This window comes from Ambystoma mexicanum, chromosome 6q (assembly GCF_040938575.1).
Source record: "Ambystoma mexicanum isolate Mex_15411 chromosome 6q, UKY_AmexF1_1, whole genome shotgun sequence".
NCBI lineage: Eukaryota > Metazoa > Chordata > Amphibia > Caudata > Ambystomatidae > Ambystoma > Ambystoma mexicanum.
Window position 1 is genome coordinate 741,565,017 of NC_090937.1, and position 19,297 is coordinate 741,584,313.

At 46.3% G+C, this 19,297-nt stretch overlaps 1 protein-coding gene across 2 annotated transcripts in view; it reads right to left on the bottom strand.

Moving 5' to 3' along the window:
* The window catches only part of LOC138516264 (uncharacterized), a 452,129-nt gene extending 433,183 nt beyond the window's left edge, over positions 1 to 18,946 (bottom strand). Inside the window, exon 1 of one of the 2 annotated variants that reach the window (XR_011282259.1) lies at positions 18,761 to 18,946. The gene's annotated coding sequence lies outside the window, so the exon portion shown is untranslated. The remainder of the gene's footprint in view (positions 1 to 18,760) is intronic. The other variant, XM_069631256.1, reaches the window with a different exon arrangement.
* Between the last annotated feature and the right edge of the window lie 351 nt (positions 18,947 to 19,297).

Below are 19,297 nucleotides of genomic sequence, written 5' to 3' on the forward strand. Positions count from 1 at the left end.
CCAACCCTCGCCAAAGAAAAGGCAGCAAAAACTACATAATATAGAAGAGGAAGAAACCTCAGATATGTTCCAGCCAGAGGAGATCAGGAATTCAAAATCCTCGGAGTGGGTGCCTTCACCGAGGGTCACAAAGTATATAACCCAAAGATTGAAGAAAGCTCTGGAGAAGAAAGTTATACAGAGAATGAGGGCAGAGTGCACAAGACCGGATCTACCAGGCAAAGTAGCAGAAGCCCCAGAATTAGACACAAAAATGTTATCGTTTGTCTCCAAGTCCAACAGAGACCCCAGAAAAGGTATAGACCGCTCATGGAAACGCTGTCAAGAAAAGGTCCTAGATCTAGCTGGACCCCTAGCTAAAATTATGGACTTAGCCGAGCGAGCGAAAGACACAGGGAGGAGGTGGACCCTGGAGTCCAAGCGAACTGGGCTCAACGAGCCGTATGCCTACCAGGCAATGCCAATTGCGCAATATTGTCCGAACGCAGGAGAGGACTCCTGCTCAAGATCGACCACAAACTGGGAGATCTATCATCATATGAAGCAGGCGAGGCAGCTCAGGGTCTATTTTTCGGAGAGACTTTCGACAAAGAGATGGGGAGATTTGTAGGCACCTACACAGCCCTACAGAAGGCACAAGCCTCCATGAAGAAAATCTTCCCCGGAAGAGTTTTTGGCGGGACCGGTCGGTACAGAGGCCGAGCGACCGGTCGCTACCCAGCAGTCAGAAGGCCTCAAGGCATAGAAACCAGTACTGGGAGAACAGAAAGCCAGACTCCTTCTTCCCACCAAGAGGCCGCTTCCCTAAAGGAAGGCGAGGTAGAGGACAGGGAAGAGGACAGAACTTCCCCACAGGTGAGAATGTTTACATACTCACCAGTAGGTGGGAGGACAGCAGTATTCTGGGAGAATTGGCGTGCGCTTTCCAGCGATGCCTGGGTTCTACAGACAGCGAAAGGCATGCACATAGAATTTACAGAGACCCCTACCCAATATCAAGCACCCCGCCCTCTAGCATCGACGCAGTCAGAGAAAGAGTTATCACACGCAGAATTGCAGAGCCTAGCAGAAAAACAGGCGAACGAACTGTGCAAAGCATACCCAAAATTTATGAGCAATATGTTTCTGGTCCACCGAAAAGACAAAGTGAGACCTGTGATAAATCTGAAACACATGAACAGCAGGGTGGTCTACAACCACTTCAAAATGGAAGGGACCCATCAGCTCCGAGACACACTCAGGCAGAGCGACTGGTTAGTAGGGATAGATCTGAAAGATGCCTACCTGACGATACCAGTAGAAAGAGATTTCCGTCCCTTTCTAGCATTCGACTGGGACGGGCAATTATGGCAATTTGCAACAATGCCGTTTGGACTGGCAGCAGCGCCATGGGCATTCACGAAGATCATGAAGCCAATAGCAGCAGCGGTCAGGGAGAAAGGGATTTGAATGATTATATATCTGGCCAACATCCTGCTGATGGCCGACGGCAGAGTGACGCTCCTCTACCGGACCGACTGGGTGGTGAAGCTCTTGACCTCTCTTGGTTTTCTTGTGAATCAGGAGAAGTCAGAGATGAAACCAACAAGGAGGATAGCATTTCTAGGATTTATTATAGGCACCAGGATGGCTACCTTAGAACTCCCAAGCAGAAAGATCAGAGACATAAAAAGGGAAATAAGAACATTCCTCAGCAAAACAGTTATCTCGCTCTGCACAATAGCGCGAGTAGTAGGCTTACTAGCAGCATCAATACAGGCGATATTTCCAGGGCCACTACACTACCGAGCCCTGTAAAGGCTGAAGATAAGACACCTTCAGCAAGATCTTCATTACCACCAGCTAGTACACATAGATCAGGAATCCAGATCTGGAGTGGTGGTTAGCAAACATGGAAGCTTGGAACGGGAGAGCCATCTTCGGCGACCGTCCAGACTTAATAATAGAATCGGACGCCAGCAGAGCAGGCTGGGGAGCCCGATGCGGAGACCTCCAGACAGGAGGGAGGTGGAGCACGAAAGAACTCCAGTTACGCATAAACTGTCTGGAACTGTTAGCCGGATCCTTTGCGATCAAGGCTTTTACAAAAGGAAGAGTGAATTCTTGTATTCTGCTAAAAATGGACAACATTTCAGCAGTCAAGTACATCAATCACTTAGGAGGGACGAGATCCAGGTTCTTAGCGGAAATATCCAAGGACTTTTGGCATTCCTGCCTAGAATCAGGGATCTCATTAGCAGCCGAATACTTACCAGGTTCGTTGAATGTAATAGCGGACTGTAACTCCAGGCACCACTCAGACTCCAGCGACTGGATGCTGGACAGAGATATTCTGGCAGCTGGAAGAACGTTGGGGCCCAGTACACACAGATCTGTTTGCGTCCAGACTGAACGCACAGAAGGAGAGGTTTTTCAGCTGGAGATTGGACCCAGCTGCAGCCGGAGTGGATGCTTTGCTGCAGGACTGGAGATGAGCAGGGTACTAGCAAAAGTACGCAGGGAAGCAGCGGACTTGATACTAGGGGTTCCGATATGGAAATCCCAAGTATGGTTTTCAGCGCTCATGGAGCTGATAGCGGACTACCCGAGAATACTATCTCAAGGAGAAAACCTCCTCACGGACCCAGTTGGGTCATATCACTCCCTGAGAGTGAAGGAGACGCTGCCGTTGATGGCGTGCAGGATAACAGGAGACGCTGGAATCTCCCAGGAATTTAGGCACAATTTGCTAGCCTCATCGCCGAGTCATAGGCTCCTTCGACTAGAAGGAGCTGCGATGCAGCTTGGAACAGGTGGTCAACATGGTGCAAAAGGAGAAGTAGTCATCCCGTTTCTACCCCTCTAGTCGAGATACTACCTTTTTTAGAAGAGCTCCTACAAGATGGTAAGGCATATAGAACAATAGGAGTGTATAGATCCTGTAAGTGACTCCAATCAAGCAATCCCACTAAGTCAGTGCCTTGTCTGGGATGCCCAAGGGAAGCCCTTATTTATATATTTTTATGGCAAGTTATAATCTGGATGATGAACCCTTGTATAACACCCCTCTCTTAGAATCCCCCTTGACCCCACTGAGCCAAGAAGTAGGCTTGTTTTTCAAATTTAAAAGGTTTATTTGAAAAAATTAAACAATATATACATATCACACTTTTATAATAAATTAATAATTGATATCACACTCATGAATATAATGTTGATCAACAATGGGTAATCTGACACTAGCACACTTCTTTACAATCAATGAGGAGTTAGTATAGGATGGATAAGGCAGCGAAAATACTTTTATGGTTTCAAGGGAAAAGCAATGAGGAATGAAATGCAGTACAGAAATAACTTGATATGATTTTAGCAAAAGATAATATAATCACTTTTTCTTTGGCAATTCAACCCCCCCCTCCTATGCAATGTAAGAAATGGAAGGAGAGCACACAGTCTTCAAGAATCCCAACAAAATGCAATACGAAACGCAGTTCCCCCCTAGCAAGCTTAGAGAAAAACAGGTATGATTTTAAAACACAGGCCCAAAATGCTTTGAATGTGATGACAATGAAGTGAGAAATGTGCTAAAAATGCTTTTAATTCCCTCTAGAGGTTCAGGGTCGGTGATATCTAGTTTATATTAGTTCAGGCTCACTTTAGCAATGCTCTATGAGTAACCAGCAGGTTAAAACGAATTTTAGCAAAGGAAAGCAAGAAGCTGCAGATTTTTACACGTGGCTGAAATTGTGCAAAATGTCAAATTGCGGCAAATTTAATCGCGTGCGTCAAGCGTAATTACAGAGGTACTACAAGGAAAGCCTAGAATCTTAGCTTTAAGATGAAAGTTAAATCTCGTTCCTAGCACAAACGGTTCCGGAGATACAGACGATTTTGTGAAAGTAGTTTTTCGGATTTGAAATTTAAAAGTTCAAAATGACAGGTGACAGTTTTCAGCTTTAAAAAGGACAGAATGACACACACGATTCTTATGAGGTAGTTCTAAATAGGTTAAAATAGTTTTAATTAGATTATTTTAAACTAAGAGATTAGTCTGGCACAGTCCTAGAGTACTCACACTATCTTTTTGAAATAAGCCGTCAAGGTCTGGTCATGTTGGACGGGACTTCCGGCGGGTGGTTCTGAAGTCCCGGCTACCTGTGTCAGCTCTGCTCTCTGGGTCTGTCAAGCACCGGTTCTGCTCACAACACTGCACAGTTCTAGTCTCTCTGGATCTCTGGTCTCTCTGGTCTCTGAAGGTTGATGGATTTGAAGTCTGGAGTCTCCCGGCAAAGCGTCCCGCAAGAAAGTGGAAAGTGAATGTCCCTACCTGTCCTGCACTGTCTGCTTTTATGTGTTTAGAGAGTGGGTGTGTGCGTGGCATAACTGAGCCTGCCCCTCTCTACTTGTCATTGGCCCAATTCTCCCCTCTCCCATGATTGGGGGAAGGAAATGGATTGACATCATGATGAGGTCTGTTTATGGGTCAGAGGATCCTCCCCTTGTCAAATTGCACACAAATCTATTTCTGACTCAAATACATATTTCCCAGATACACAAGTGGTTGACATTACATGTACATATTACAGATGAATTAAGACAGGTCTCTGTTCAAGCTCCATGTTCCTGCGAGCTGGGATTCAGAAATGACAACATTTTGCGCTTTTTGGTCGGTTTACCAATATCGGACATTTACCAAAAATTACACAAATGTGCGCAAGCAGTATGGACATTAATTGATGAAGTGTCAGATTTTTAACATGCAGACATTAGGAGTAAGACCCTATTTTCCGCTAGCAACCCCCCAGAATACACCACAGGGTCCTAACACCTCTTAAAATGTGCACAAAAAATCCCAAGAATAATGATATTATTTATATAATTTTGACCAGTCCGCACTATGAGTTATCTATCTTTTTAAAATTATGCCCTGTCAAAAAGGGGTGTGGCTTCCCACATCACATGGTGGAGTAACTGGTTTATCCACTTCCCCCAAGCTCAGTTTGCTAGCAGAGGCACTGCCCCTCCCATTTTCTCCCAAGAGGAAGCCACTTTACGGCCCCCCCAATATAACATTTGCCTGAATCCAGGACAAGGCTTTGTTCAACTTCCTGCAGTCCCCAGGTGCTCCTCCCCTAACCCAATCAGAGAGGTGTCATCTCCTTTTGGTGGGGGCAGCAGGATGCAGCCAGGCCTGGGAAGAGTGGCTGAGCAGGTTTCTCCTGTCGGGGGCAGTTGTCAGGCAGAATTCAGCTAAATGTTACTTTAGTTCCCAGTTTCCTACTTTCAAATCCAACTTACATGCAGCTATTTTTTATATATACATTAATAATTACTTCCTTCAAGTCATTTTAGAATATAGTTTTACATTGTATCCACCTCTTAGCAAGTCTTTCCTTGGCCTGGTTTCAGTTCATTTGTTCAGTTTTACACAAAAGTCTGGTGGTTTTAAAACGCCCGCTTTCTGATAGTGGTGAGCACCAGTACTGCATCCATTTTTGACATTAAGAAAATGAATTCCCCACAGTTCTGGGTTGCTTTTGGCAATCAGCATTGCCATTCCCAATGGTTTCAGGCTACTGTGTGTGTAGCCCAATTGTGGTTTTAGGCAGTGCCCTCCTGTGCTCACAACATAGGCAAAAATGGGTGGCAGCCTATTCTTCATGTTTTCCCTGTGCACTCTCTGGGGAGTTCTGGCCATCATGATGTTTTCAATGCCAGTACTGAACAGTTTTATGGTAGGGCTTGGCTGCATGGGTAAAACATCCCACAAGCCCCCCCTTCTTGCAATGGCCATTCTGATCTTTCACTGATGGAACTCGCAAGATCTGGGATGTTCGCCTCATCTTCTTCCAATTCCATAGATGGCACTGTTCAGCATCTTTTCCTCCCTCCAGTCGATCAATCAGTTCTCCTTGCTGGTCCTGATGGGAGGATTGGGCGGTACCCCAGGCCCCTCGGATCTTCGCTCCCGGTCCCCAGGTCGCCTCCTTGGTCAGTCTCTGTGGTTTCATCTCTCCTAGGATGATAAAGCAAAAGCAGCAATACCTATTCGTAGACATTTCTCCACCACTATTAATGGTGTGGCGAACACATACATTTTATACATCCGGTTACATTTTTCAGTCTTGTTTTAAAAACAAGATATAACAGGAAATATTGACATTAGGTTACTATATTTTTGGTATGTGGAATATTTTAGGGTTGGAGCTTTTATTGATCTGGGGCGGCACCCTCTGGGATTCCAGAGGATTCCTCCAGTTGTTGCACAGTGTGCCTAGGATGGCAACACTTTAGCTGATTTATATGGATCCACTTATCTTCCCCTTCCGCCAGACTACCTTTAGGGATGCAGATTTTATAGGCTACAGGGGAGATTTTGTCTATAATTTCAAACGGTCCCTTCCATGTAGGCAAACATTTTTGCTGTTTGGCCTGGTTCCTTTGGAAATTGTATAGATAGACCCGGTCTCCCACAGTATATTCCTTCCTGGTGGTTTTCAGGTCGTAGTGGGTTTTCATGCTATCAGCTGATCTTTTTAGATTCCGCTGTGCATAGGAAAAAGCATGTTGAAGGTGTTTCCTTAAATTCTCCACATACTCATGAGTTGTGGAGGCATTTATCAGTGTCTGCTCTTGGGTCCTGTAGAGCAAATGCTGGGGAAGCACCATCTTGCGTCCAGTCATCAACTCAAATGGTGACATTTTAGTTGCAGATGAAGAGGTAGATCTGATGGCCATTAGGACCAGAGGTAGTCGGATATCCCAACTTGGCCCAGAATCTGCCACAAACTTTTTTAAGATGCTCACAATGGTTCGGTTGTAGCGTTCTACTGCCCCAGAGGATGCTGGCCGGTAAGTAATATGTAACTTCCTTTTGACCCCCAGTATCTCCCACATCTTTGTCATTACCTCACTGGTGAAATGGCTACCTCTGTCTGACTCAATCCTTTGAGGTATACCAATACCAGCTGCTCTTTCTGCCTTGCAGTTTGGGGCCGGGAGGCATTCCACCCACTTGGTAAACAAGCATGTAACGGTCAACATGTACTTGTTTCCTCTAGACGAGCGAATTACAGGGCCTACAAAGTCGATTTGTAAATCAGCCAGACCTTGCGCGAGGGGACTCTTCTTGTTTTGGCCATATCTGACCTCTACAGGAAAGCCTTGCATTGAAAGAATTCAGGAAGTAATTCGGGAATTACTCACATTTCCGGCCCGGAGTCTGTCACTTTGGAGATATTGCAGAGGCTGGTGTGGAGTCTCCACTATGATGTGTTCCCCCTGGATAAATGGGCGGTAATTCTTCAATGCCCACACCGTTGCCAGGAGTGCCTTCTCACAATCGTTGAATTTTTACTCCACAGAGGATAAAGTTTTGCTCGCATAGGAGATTACTTTATTGACCTTGTCATGCTTTTGGTATAATACTGCCGTCAAGCACGTATTAGAGAACCCTGTCTCCAGGAAGAACTCCTTGTTTCTGACAGGGTAAGCTAGGCAAGGCGCTTGTGAGAGGCTTCTTTTGAGTTGTCTTACTGCCTCGGATTGTTCTGGACCCCATTCCCACTTGACCCCCCCTTCAAGAGATGAATCAGGGGTCTAGTGATCTCTGCGTAGCCTTCAATGAACTTTCTGCTGTAATTAGTCAGTCCAAGGAGGCTCCTTAGTTCCTGCAGAGTTGTGGGGTCTTCCAGTTTCTGAAGTGCTTCCACTTTCTTTTCTTGGGGACAGAGACCCTGAGGAGTAATCTCATGCCCCAAGAAATTAACACGGGTTCTACACCACTGTGTTTTCTGGAAGGAAAGTTTTGCTCTGGCGGCCCTCAACTGTGTCAGAACATAATGCATCTCTGCTATGTGTTCTTCCACAGATGAACTTTTGATGAGGACATCATCTACATAAGCCAAGTTACCCCTTGCACCCAGGTCGGGCATGGCCTTGTGTAGGAAAATGTTGAATTCATTGCCGGAGTTGAGGTATCCGAAGGGAGTCCGGGTCCATGTGTACTGCTGGCCCCCAAAGGTAAAAGCCAGTTTGTATTGGTCCTCCCTACTGACAGGCACAGTCCAGTATCCATTGGTCAGGTCTATTGCTGTGAATACCTGTGACCCCTGAATCTGGGCCAGCCCTTGGTCAATGTAGGGCAGAGGCCATCGGGAAGTATGGACCCGTTTGGTGAGCTCCCTAAGGTCGGCGCAGAGTCTCCACTGGCCGTTTGGCTTCAATATTCCCAGCACCGGATTATTGAAGGTGCTGTGTACTGGACGGATTATTCCCCGGGACTTAAGGTTCTTAATTATTTCAGTAAGGGACTCCATGGATGCGAGAGGCAAACAATATTGCTTCACAAACACTGGAGTCATTGCAGGGTCCGTGGGAATTGTTGTGGTGTGGATGTCGGTGAGACCACAGTCATATGAGTCTACCGCAAAGAGATCTTGGAACTCCAAGAACACTTGTTTCAACTTTTGCTTCTGTTCCAGAGTCACACAGGCATCAGCTAGGTTGACTCTCTCTTCCACAATCTGCCTGAAGCCTGGAAAGACTTCTGGTTTTGCTATCTCAGCGGCCTCCTCCAGGTGGGTGGAGAAGTCCCTGGTCAGAGTGCTGATTTGGACCGGAGGCTTCAGGTGGGAAAGGCAGCCCTCATGGACCTAGAAAATCACCTCATCCCCTCTGAAGTCACAAGTCACATCTTCCTTACCATAAGAGCAAGAAGTGTACACCAGGAAGTTCCCCCCATGCCGGGTGAAAATCCTGTCTGGTGTTGTATTGTCCTCACTGTCACTGTCAAAACAGTCCTTGGGGATCGGTCCTAACAGTTCATTTCCTAAATCAATGGAGAAATGTCGGTCATCAACCGCCATTCCAATGATGGTGCCTGCGGCTAGAGTAATACTCTGTAAGTCGCTGTTATCCACCTCTATTGGAATGGTGTCATGTTCTATGTTGACTAATGGTGTTGGGCTTACCCCTAACCCTTGTTGTTGGAGAGAAGCATTTAGATGAATATATGCATCAGGGTTTTTCAATTTTTGTCCTCTTTTAACTTGCACTTCCAGGGAGAATTGTTGTGTTCTTTCTGGGATGGTGACTTCCTCGCTTTGAAGTTTATTAGGTCCAAACTAATGGCGAAGCGATTGAGAATGTCACTGCCTAAGTAAAAGGCGGCAGTGACGTCTCGCACGACCCAACAATTATGGACTATGCTCTTGTTGCCAATGGAGATTTTGAGCATACACTTGCCTGGAAGGAGATGTTTGGAATTGGGTGTTTCCAGATCCATTTCCCATTTATCTATCAGTTTGAATGTGGGAATGGCTGAATCTTTTGGGAGTTGGCGGAACATGGCTTCGCTGATGAAGCTCTTACCATTGTTCACACACACTCGAGCGAGGACAGAGTCCTTCCCATCATTTAGCTGAACTGGGTTGAACAACTGATCTCCAATTTGATGAATATCAGCCAGGCTCTGAGCTGATTTCACATCTTTCTGGACTATAGGAATGGGAGTGTCTGATTGTGGATTGGTAAAGAATTTCAGAGTGTTTCCTTCCAGTGTGGAATACCACCTTAAACTGGAAGGAAGGTTGATTTTCAGAAATAGAGAGGACCCCCATCACCAGTCTGTTGTCCTACTGCTATTACTGTCACGTCTGGAATTTGGTTGTTCTGGAAGTGAAATTCTACTTGGTCAGATTTTTGTTCAACCGTGTGGCAGGTGCCGTTTAAACTAACATGGTTGACACTCTGTTTATTTTATTGGTCGGCTAGTCTGGGTCCAGAGGACCTTGTTTACACAATCTATTAGGGGTGACAACCTTCTCAGGAGGTCATTCCCTAGTAAACAAGGGGTGCCCTCTGGAGTTACTACTATGACCGGGTGTTTCACCTTGTGTCGCCCAATTTTAATGTCCAAATCTGCAGTCCCCTCAATGGGAATTTCCTTCCCGTCAAAGTTCTGCAGTTGTCCAGGAAGAGAGGTGAGAGGAATTCGGTAATTCTCCCCCCTTCCTGCATTTAGTTCATCACAGGCCCTTTTGGACAGAAGGGTAGCTTGGGATCCAGTGTCTACCAGTGCCAAAATTGTACCCTGCCCCTGTACTTGTACCGGGGCATAGTATCTTCCCTCCTTCTCCTCAAGGGGGCACAGATAATGCACATTTTTGGACAATTGGTGGGCTAATTTTCTGGTTTTGGACATTGCTAGCGACGAGATTTGGGCAGAATTCTGTGGAGCGCCTGGGGAATCTGAAAGAAAAAGTTGGCAACTGGAGATCAGAGCCATTGTGGGTTCCCCTGGTTCCGGTTCTGGGCCGCCCCCCCCTTTTTGGAGGCAGTCACCAGGATGGGTTTGAACCAGGGGATTTCGGTATTGTGGATTCTGGGATGAGATGATGGGCGGCGGTAGCTCAGTCTCCATATCTCCCCAGTCTGGATTGGAATCCCTTGGGACCCATTTTTCTTTGGGAGGAGTTCCCCCATCTCTAAAGGAGAAGATCCTTTTCCCAGGATCCCCTGAGGATCCCTCTCCCTCAAATTGGAAGACCTGTACCTCCTCCACAAAGTGGGTCTGTTTGGGTCCTTTGTTTCTCCTACCTCCTCTCTGCTCCTTGGGTGGCAGACTTTCAGGGGTAGAAGATTTTGTTTCCGGTTCCTGGTATTCCAGGGGCTGTTTACAAGTTGGGAAGGAAGCTTCCTCTAAGGCTTTACACCCCCCTTCCCCTTGTGCCTCCTCCCTGGGAACTGGTGGGTTATCGGGGTGCTGCCCCCGTCATTGTTCTGGAGCACCAGGCCCAGACTTGGGGCATTCTGCAGTGGCATGCCCATCTGAGGGTTGTGTTGCGCCCTCAGCATGTGGCCCAGATCCCGTGCCATGTTTTGGACCTGGCGCTCAAGTTGTGAAACCCGCTCAGGCTGATACGGGGTTCTGTTTTCCCCCCTGGGCTGATCCCGGGAAGGGTAGCTATCCCTTCTCTGGTAATACCCCAGGTTGGGAAGATTTGGGTACCCCTCCACCCTTGGCCTCCCCTTTCCCGGATTAGGTTGTCTGGGCTCAGGGAATTGGGGAAAGAAGGATGGATGGTTTTGGGGTTGGAAATTGGGTGGATACCTGGGGAAAAAGTTCTGCCCAGGATTTGGTGAGTTTCTGCCCTCCTGGGGGAAGTTAGGAGGGAAGTTCCCTGGGTCAGGTGCTCGGCTGGATCCCCCCCCCTTGGGCTGGAGGAGTCCACACATACCCCAGGATGGGTCGGTTTCCCTTGTAGCTGGGACTTACATAATCAGGGGAGTGGGGGACCCCATTTGTGGGACTACCTCCTCGACTCCCTGTCTGTGACTGGCCCGAGGGCCTTCTGGGCTGTGAATTATTTGGTGCAGGCAGGTTTTTAGGCCCCCCCCATCTCCAAATCTAAAACGGGGGCAACCTTTACCTCCGCCACCTTGGCAGCAGCAGTGGTGCTGTTGGTTTTGGGGTTTTTCTGCGCATTACTTTTATTTTCTATGGGCTTCTGCACCTCATAGATCCGGGTAGCTTGTTCAATGACCCAGTCTAGTGACCTCTTCTTGTGAAAATCTCTCACTAGCTGGGTCATGATGTATTTGGGCAAGGCATGGAAAAAAGTATTGACAAATTCTCTGCTGTCCGTGCGCACCCTTCTGGTGGTCTGCGCAAAGGCACGCTTCAATTCTTGCACAAATTCTTGTGGGGCCTGATCCTCCCCACATTGCAAATTGTAGGCTGCCTTGCAAGCCTCTTGAGGATTTCTATGAACAGAAAAATGTTTCAAGATGGCCGCCCTATATGCGGACCATCTTGAATGGTTTTGGTCTTCCAGCCCTGCAAAGAAACTGGAGTATTCTGGGGAGAATGTCCATTTGACGTACTGGATGCAGCTACTGCTGTCCTTCAAATGGAAAGTCTCCATCATTTGCTCATAGAGCTCCAAGTGTTCCCAAACAGAATACTTGGCGTTCTTATGATAAAGCGTGATGACACTCCTATTGGTTCGGGTAACCCTGGTCCATTCATCCTCCGACTCCAAAGCACTGCTCCCAGAGGTGCCCGTCTGATCTTCCAGGTTTTCCCAGATTCTGCGAGCCTGGGAATTGCTGGCAAAATGTGGGGACCTGGTCTCCTGTGTCCTGTAACGCTCAGAGGAGTCTTCAGTTCCCTCCTTGCTGCCAGGATTTGATGGGTACCCCCCCACTGACCTAACTGGGCAGAGGTTTTCAGGATGCCCTTAATGGGCCTACTCTCCTGGGGTTCCCCACTAAATTGCACTGTGCTTGGGTGCCCATACCCGGATGCCCGCCCCGCCATTCCTGGGTGGTAATGGCCTATGAGCCCCATATTTTTGGCTGGATAGTAATCTGCCATCCCTGTGGCCCTGTGCTCATGTGCGCCAGGGGACATGGGGGTGGCAGAGTCCAGAGACTGAGAGAGATGAAGGCCTCTGGTACTAGGGCTTCTGAGGTTATGCTCAGGTGTTTCCCTTTCCCAGCGAACTTCATCTCTGTCAGCCCCTGCTCCCTGTTGCAATGCAAGAGCCTGTGCTTTCAGTTCCTCAGTTAAGGCCTTACTAGACTCTATCAGTCTCTCCTGCATGGCTACCTGTTGCTGGAGCCTATCATTGTGCTGACAGAGAGCCTCATTCTCTCTCTGTGCCTCCTGATTGGTCCTGGAAAACTGGGCCAGTCTTTGCTTCAGGAGGGTTACCTCCTGAGTCCCATCCCTACTGGCCTGCTCCTTTCTTGCCAGAGCATCTTCCACCCTCCTGTTGTGCTCTAGCAAGTTGTGATGCTCTTTTTGGAGGTCACCCAGCCCCTGGAGGGCCAGGTGATTTTCTTCAATTTTTTCTTTTAGTTGGCAAACTTCCTGGCCTAAGGTGTCCCTTTCCTGACTAAGAGTCTGCATCTGTGCCGCCAGGTCGTCCCTCTGCCTTTGAAAGGCACCAGCTTTCTGGCGCTCTTCCTGAAATTCTGTCTGGGTGTCCAGGTCTTTCAGAATCAGTTTATTGCTCTCCTCTTTTTCTCTATCCAATTGGCTTTGCAGGGTGGCTACCTGCTTCGTGCATGCCCTGTTGAAATCTATCTGTTGCTCCAGCTTTTTCTGGCTCTGCAGTAAGGAGTCCAAACTGTCTTGGTGCTCCTTCTGCAAAGCCAGAATTCTGGTATCCTGGTCAGCCTTTTCCTGTTGCAGGATATCAATATCCTCCTTCATTTTAGTGATGTACTGTCTGCTGTCATTTTCTGACTCCTGGCTCCTGAGCAGCCTCTGCTCAGAAGAGTCCAGGTCAGATTGGGCCTTTTCTAACACCATCTGTTGCCTATTTGCCAGTTCTTGGCCTTCAGCACATTTGTCCTGCATGGCTCCCATATGTAAATATAAATATGCCGCTACCCTGGCAATCTTGTTGTGCTCATCCTTGCCCTTAGGGGCCATACATAGTTCACTCAGGGCCACATGTAAGGGACCCTGATCTCTCCACATCTCTGACCCAGTTGTAGTGACATGTTGTGTGATCGCCTGCAACCATACATTTTGGTCCTGTTCAGACCATTCACCCCTCACAAACAGTTTATGTAAGAGGTGCTCCCTAGCTATCTTCATATCTACCAAGGTCATCATTCTGGAATTTGAGTTCCTTCCTGACTTACCGAAGTTTGTATTTTATTTTGCAAAACAGACCTTCTCCTTAGAGCGTCCCTTTGAGGAGTGCTTTACAGCGTACCACAGCGTGGTGATCCGACCGGATGTATGTATCCCGTCAGTTAGCACACTGTATTAGGCTGCACAAGTGGTAAACCTAATCCAGAATATCCCGGCTACGAGCCCCCACTCTGTAAGTGACTCCAATCAAGCAATCCCACTAAGTCAGTGCCTTGTCTGGGATGCCTAAGGGAAGCCCTTATTTATATATTTTTATGGCAAGTTATAATCTGGATGATGAACCCTTGTATAACACCCCTCTCTTAGAATCCCCCTTGACCTCACTGAGCCAAGAAGTAGGCTTGTTTTGCAAATTTAAAAGGTTTATTTGAAAAAATTAAACAATATATATATATCACACTTTTATAATAAATTAATAATTGATATCAGACTTATGAATATAATGTTGATCAACAATGGGTAATCTGACACTAGCACACTTCTTTACAATCAATGAGGAGTTGGTATAGGATGGATAAGGCAGCGAAAATACTTTTATGGTTTCAAGGGAAAAGCAATGAGGAATGAGATGCAGTACAGAAATAACTTGATATGATTTTAGCAAAAGATAATATAATCACTTTTTCTTTGGCAATTCACCCCCCCTCCTATGCAATGTAAGAAATGGAAGGAGAGCACACAGTCTTCAAGAATCCCAACAAAATGCAATACGAAACGCAGTTCCCCCCTAGCAAACTTAGAGAAAAACAGGTATGATTTTAAAACACAGGCCCAAAATGCTTTGAATGTGATGACAATGAAGTGAGAAATGTGATAAAAATGCTTTTAATTCCCTCTAGAGGTTCAGGGTGGGTGATATCTAGTTTATATTAGTTCAGGCTCACTTTAGCAATGCTCTATGAGTAACCAGCAGGTTAAAACGAATTTTAGCAAAGGAAAGCAAGAAGCTGCTGATTTTTACGCTGATTTTTACACATGGCTGAAATTGTGCAAAATGTCAAATTGCGGAAAATGTAATCGCGTGCGTCGAGCGTAATTGCAGAGGCACTATAAGGAAAGCCTAGAATCTTAGCTTTAAGATGAAAGTTAAATCTCGTTCCGGAGATACGGACGATTTTGTGAAAGTCGTTTTTTGGATTTGAAATTTAAGAGTTCAAAATGACAGGTGACAGTTTTCAGCTTTAAAAAGGACGGAATGACACACACGATTCCTATGAGGTAGTTCTAAATAGGTTAAAATAGTTTTAATTAGATTATTTTAAACTAAGAGATTAGTTTGGCACAGTCCTGGAGTACTCACACTATCTTTTTGAAATAAGCCGTCAAGGTCTTGTCAGGTTGGACGGGACTTCCGGCGGGTGGTTCTGAAGTCCCGGCTACCTGGGTCAGCTCTGCTCTCTGGGTCTGTTAAGCACCGGTTCTGCTCACAAAACTGCGCAGTTCTGGTCTCTCTGAATCTCTGGTCTCTCTGGATCTCTGGTTTCTGGAGGTTGATGGATTTGAAGTCTGGAGTCTCCCGGCAAAGCGTCCCGCAAGAAAGTGGAAAGTGAATGTCCCTACCTGTCCTGCACTGTCTGCTTTTATGTGTTTAGAGAGTGGGTGTGTGCGTGGCATAACTGAGCCTCTCTCTCTCTACTTGTCATTGGCCCAATTCTCCCCTCTCCCATGATTGGGGGAAGGAAATGGATTGTCATCATGATGAGGTCTGTTTATGGGTCAGGGGGTCCTCCCCTTGTCAAATTGCACACAAATCTATTTCTGACTCAAATACATATTTCCCAGATACACAAGTGGTTGACATTACATGTACATATTACAGATGAATTAAGACAGGTCTCTGTTCAAGCCCCATGTTCCTGCGAGCTGGGATTCAGAAATGACAACATTTTGCGCTTTTTGGCAGGTTTACCAATATTGGACATTTACCAACAATTACACAAATGTGCGCAAGGAGTATGGTCATTAATTGATGAAGTGTCAGATTTTTAACATGCAGACATTAGGAGTAAGACCCTATTTTCCGCTAGCAACCCCCCAGAATAAACCACAGGGTCCTAACACCTCTTAAAATGTGCACAGAAAAATCCCAAGAATAATGATGTTATTTATATAATTTTGACCAGTCCGCACTATGAGTTATCAATCTTTTTAAAATTATGCCCTGGTCAAAAAGGGGTGTGGCTTCCCACATCACATGGTGGAGTAACTGGTTTATGCACTTCCCCCAAGCTCAGTTTGCTAGCAGAGGCACTGCCCCTCCCAGTTTCTCCCAAGAGGAAGCCACTTTACGGCCCCCCTATATAGCATTTGCCTGAGTCCAGGACAAGGCTTTGTTCAACTTCCTGCAGTCCCCAGGTGCTCCTCCCCTAACCCAATCAGAGAGGTGTCATCTCTTTTTGGTGGGGGCAGCAGGATGCAGCCAGGCCTGGGAAGAGTGGCTGAGCAGGTTTCTCCTGTTGGGGGTAGTTGTCAGGCAGAATTCAGCTAAATGTCACTTTAGTTCCCAGTTTTCTACTTTCAAAACCAACTTACATGCAGCTATTTTTTATATATACATTAATAAGTACTTCCTTCAAGTCATTTCAGAATATAGTTTTACATTGTATCCACCTCTTAGCAAGTCTTTCCTTCGCCTGGTTTCGGTTCATTTGTTCAGTTTTACACAAAAGTCTGGTGGTTTTAAAACGCCGGCTTTCTGATAGTGGTGAGCACCGGTACTGCCTCCATTTTTGACATTAAGAAAATGAATTCCCCACAGTTCTGGGTTGCTTTTGGCAATCAGCATTGCCATTCCCAATGGTTTCAGGCTACTGTGTGGTTAGCCCAATGGTGGTTTTAGGCAGTGCCCTCCTGTGCTCACAACATAGGCAAATATTGGTGGCAGCCTATTCTTCATGTTTTCCCTGTGAACTCTCTGGGGAGTTCTGGCCATCATGATGTTTTCAATGCCAGTATTGAACAGTTTTATGGTAGGGCTTGGCTGCATGGGTAAAACATCCCACAATCCGCAATTTCAGCAGGCCACCTGCCTGTGGAAGGAGTGCCGGTAGGAGAGAACATAGCAGTGATATGACTCCTAAAAGGAATAAGATTCAGGAAGTCACCTCAGCAGAGGTACGAAGTTTTACGGGACGTATCAGTGGTATTGAAACTACTAGCAGATTGGCCCAGTAACCGATACTTGTTGCTAGGAAGCTTTCGGGGAAATTAGCCATGCTATTATGCATGGTGTCATGCAGGAGAGTGGCGGAAGTAAAGGCACTAGAAGGAAATAGGAAGACATATGGTCCAGAAGGAGTAACGTTTAACCTGTCCAGAAGAACGAAAACAGATTCTTCCACTATCAAGTACCCCTACATGCAAGAGCATCCGAAGTGGTGAGTAGCCACGTGCATAAAAGAGTACGAGAGTAGAACTGCAGAGCTAAGACCAGTAGGGACGACACAATTGTTAATAGCGTGCAGGAAACCACACAAAGGAGTAGCAACAGCCACTATAGCGCGATGGGTCAGAGATATCATGAGTCTAGTAGGCATAGACATGACAAAATTTGGAGCGCATTCGGTTAGAGGGGGATTGGCCTCGAAAGCGCTAGGGCAAGGCGCAGCTTTGCAAGATATTATGAAAGCTGCAGATTGGGCTAGCGATAAAATGTTTAGAACGTTTTATTTTCGACCAATTAACACAATAGCAGAAGCAGTATTAAGAAGCTTTGAACAAGCTTAATGCTCGCCTCCGTCTTGACATAGAATGAAAATTCCCCCTGCTAATAGCGCAGGGAGCTCTTGATTCTATTAAAGACAAGGAGGCGAGCATTACATTTCCGACCCAGATACACAAAAAATATGGAGCAATAATAAATTGAATAAAGTGATGTTATTGCATATGACTGACATGATCATTTCTTCCAGAATAGGGTGTGTATTCCCTGCCCTAACATGTTGCTATTGTTATTTCTGACACTAGGAGATGAGCAAAAGAACAGCTGACATCATTAGAGAGAAGAACAAGTTTCTCGGTGCGAGTCCTCAAGATGAAATGCGAGAGACCTATCCGGCATAAAGCAGGACGTTCAGAATAGAAGTTGGCCCGGTTGGCTACTCAGTTTGGAGAAGATTGCAGTTCGAAGCAGTCAAAGAAGAGGGGGAACAGAGGAAGAGGAAGGACTATGTCACATGGATAAAAGACTAAAGGGACTACAGGAATGATGGGACTTTGTAAAAAAAAAGAAAGAAAAAAAAGATTTTAAAAGATGTTTTATTTTATTTATTTACACTATTTGTTGAAACCGCTGGAGAGTAGAATAAAAGAGAAGATGAAGCTTAATGCTCGCCTCCTTGTCGCCTCCCTGTGCTATTAGCAGGGGGAATCTTCATTCTAGTGTGCCTGAATTAAGGGAATCAGAATCAGGACTATCTGGAATCATATATACAACTTGTATACCATTACCCACTTGGTGTTTTAGCATACATTTTGAAAAGAGTTCCATGCCCCCGCCTTTTGTTCTCGCGTGTATTTACTGCAAAATTATTGCAAGATAATAACTGCAAAATTATTGTGAGATTACTGTTTATTTCTGAAAAGGCTCATTTGCTGCAATGCACCATGTGAGACATATAAGTGTTTTTCAGCCACGGTCAACACATTAGCCTTCATATTTTTTTTTTTTAAACGACTGCATGGATTTGCACGAATCCCCTCCTTCGCCCCAAAATAGCTGCACCGCTCTGTGCCTAACTTGTTTCTTGTGTGTCTAACTTTTTCCTTATTTGGTGCGGTTTTCACTGTTAACTCGTTCAAAGGATGCACCTTCTTCCCTGCGGAAAGTGGGTAGCAGACGGAAAACAGCTTATTTTTCAACTCTTAATAATTCTGGAACGCCTCCCAGATATGATCTATGGATATTCAACTAAATAGGATATCAATTAAATGAACAGACAATACACGAAGCACAGCGGTGTACAACGAATGTAAAGCCCACAGTACACACTAACAATACAAACCAGGCAGGTAAGGACAATATTTAGGTTCCATCTGTCAACATAACTATTTTGAAGCACACGTGTTCCCCTCCCGCAACTTGTCATAATAACCTAACCAAGAATTTACCTGGGGGAAGGCGGAGTACTGGGATTCAGTGTCACGCTCTATGAGTGCTAGAGCGAGTGCTGGGGTGTCGCTCCTCTGGCCCCCCGCCCCTGGGCACTGCAGCGGGCACAGGGGGTCGATTTAAGAGTGCTCCTCTTCTCGCCGCTTACACGGAGTTGCGCAGCTAGAGAACGTCGGGCGTTGCCTGGCGACGGGCCGCTTTCCCTGCCAGTCACACAGCTTCTTTCCCCTGCCCTAGCCGGCTGACTCGGTGCTTGGATCTGTATCTATGCACCGCCGTTGTGACGTGTACATTCTTAAAGGAGGTCCCTTATGCTTCTGTTGTCACGTCGAAACACTCCTCGGTAATGCCGCTCTTAGAGCAGTCAGAGAACCAACTCAGACTCGAGTGACGCTTGGGGGCAAATAATGGACTTCCCTGGAACTTTTAGGTTTAACGTAGTGGCTGTGCCCCTCCCTGAGCTGTGTCGTTTATCGGGTGCCTCTGTCTGGAAAACTGGGTATGGGCCAGCCTAATTGAGAGCACGTTAACGGTTT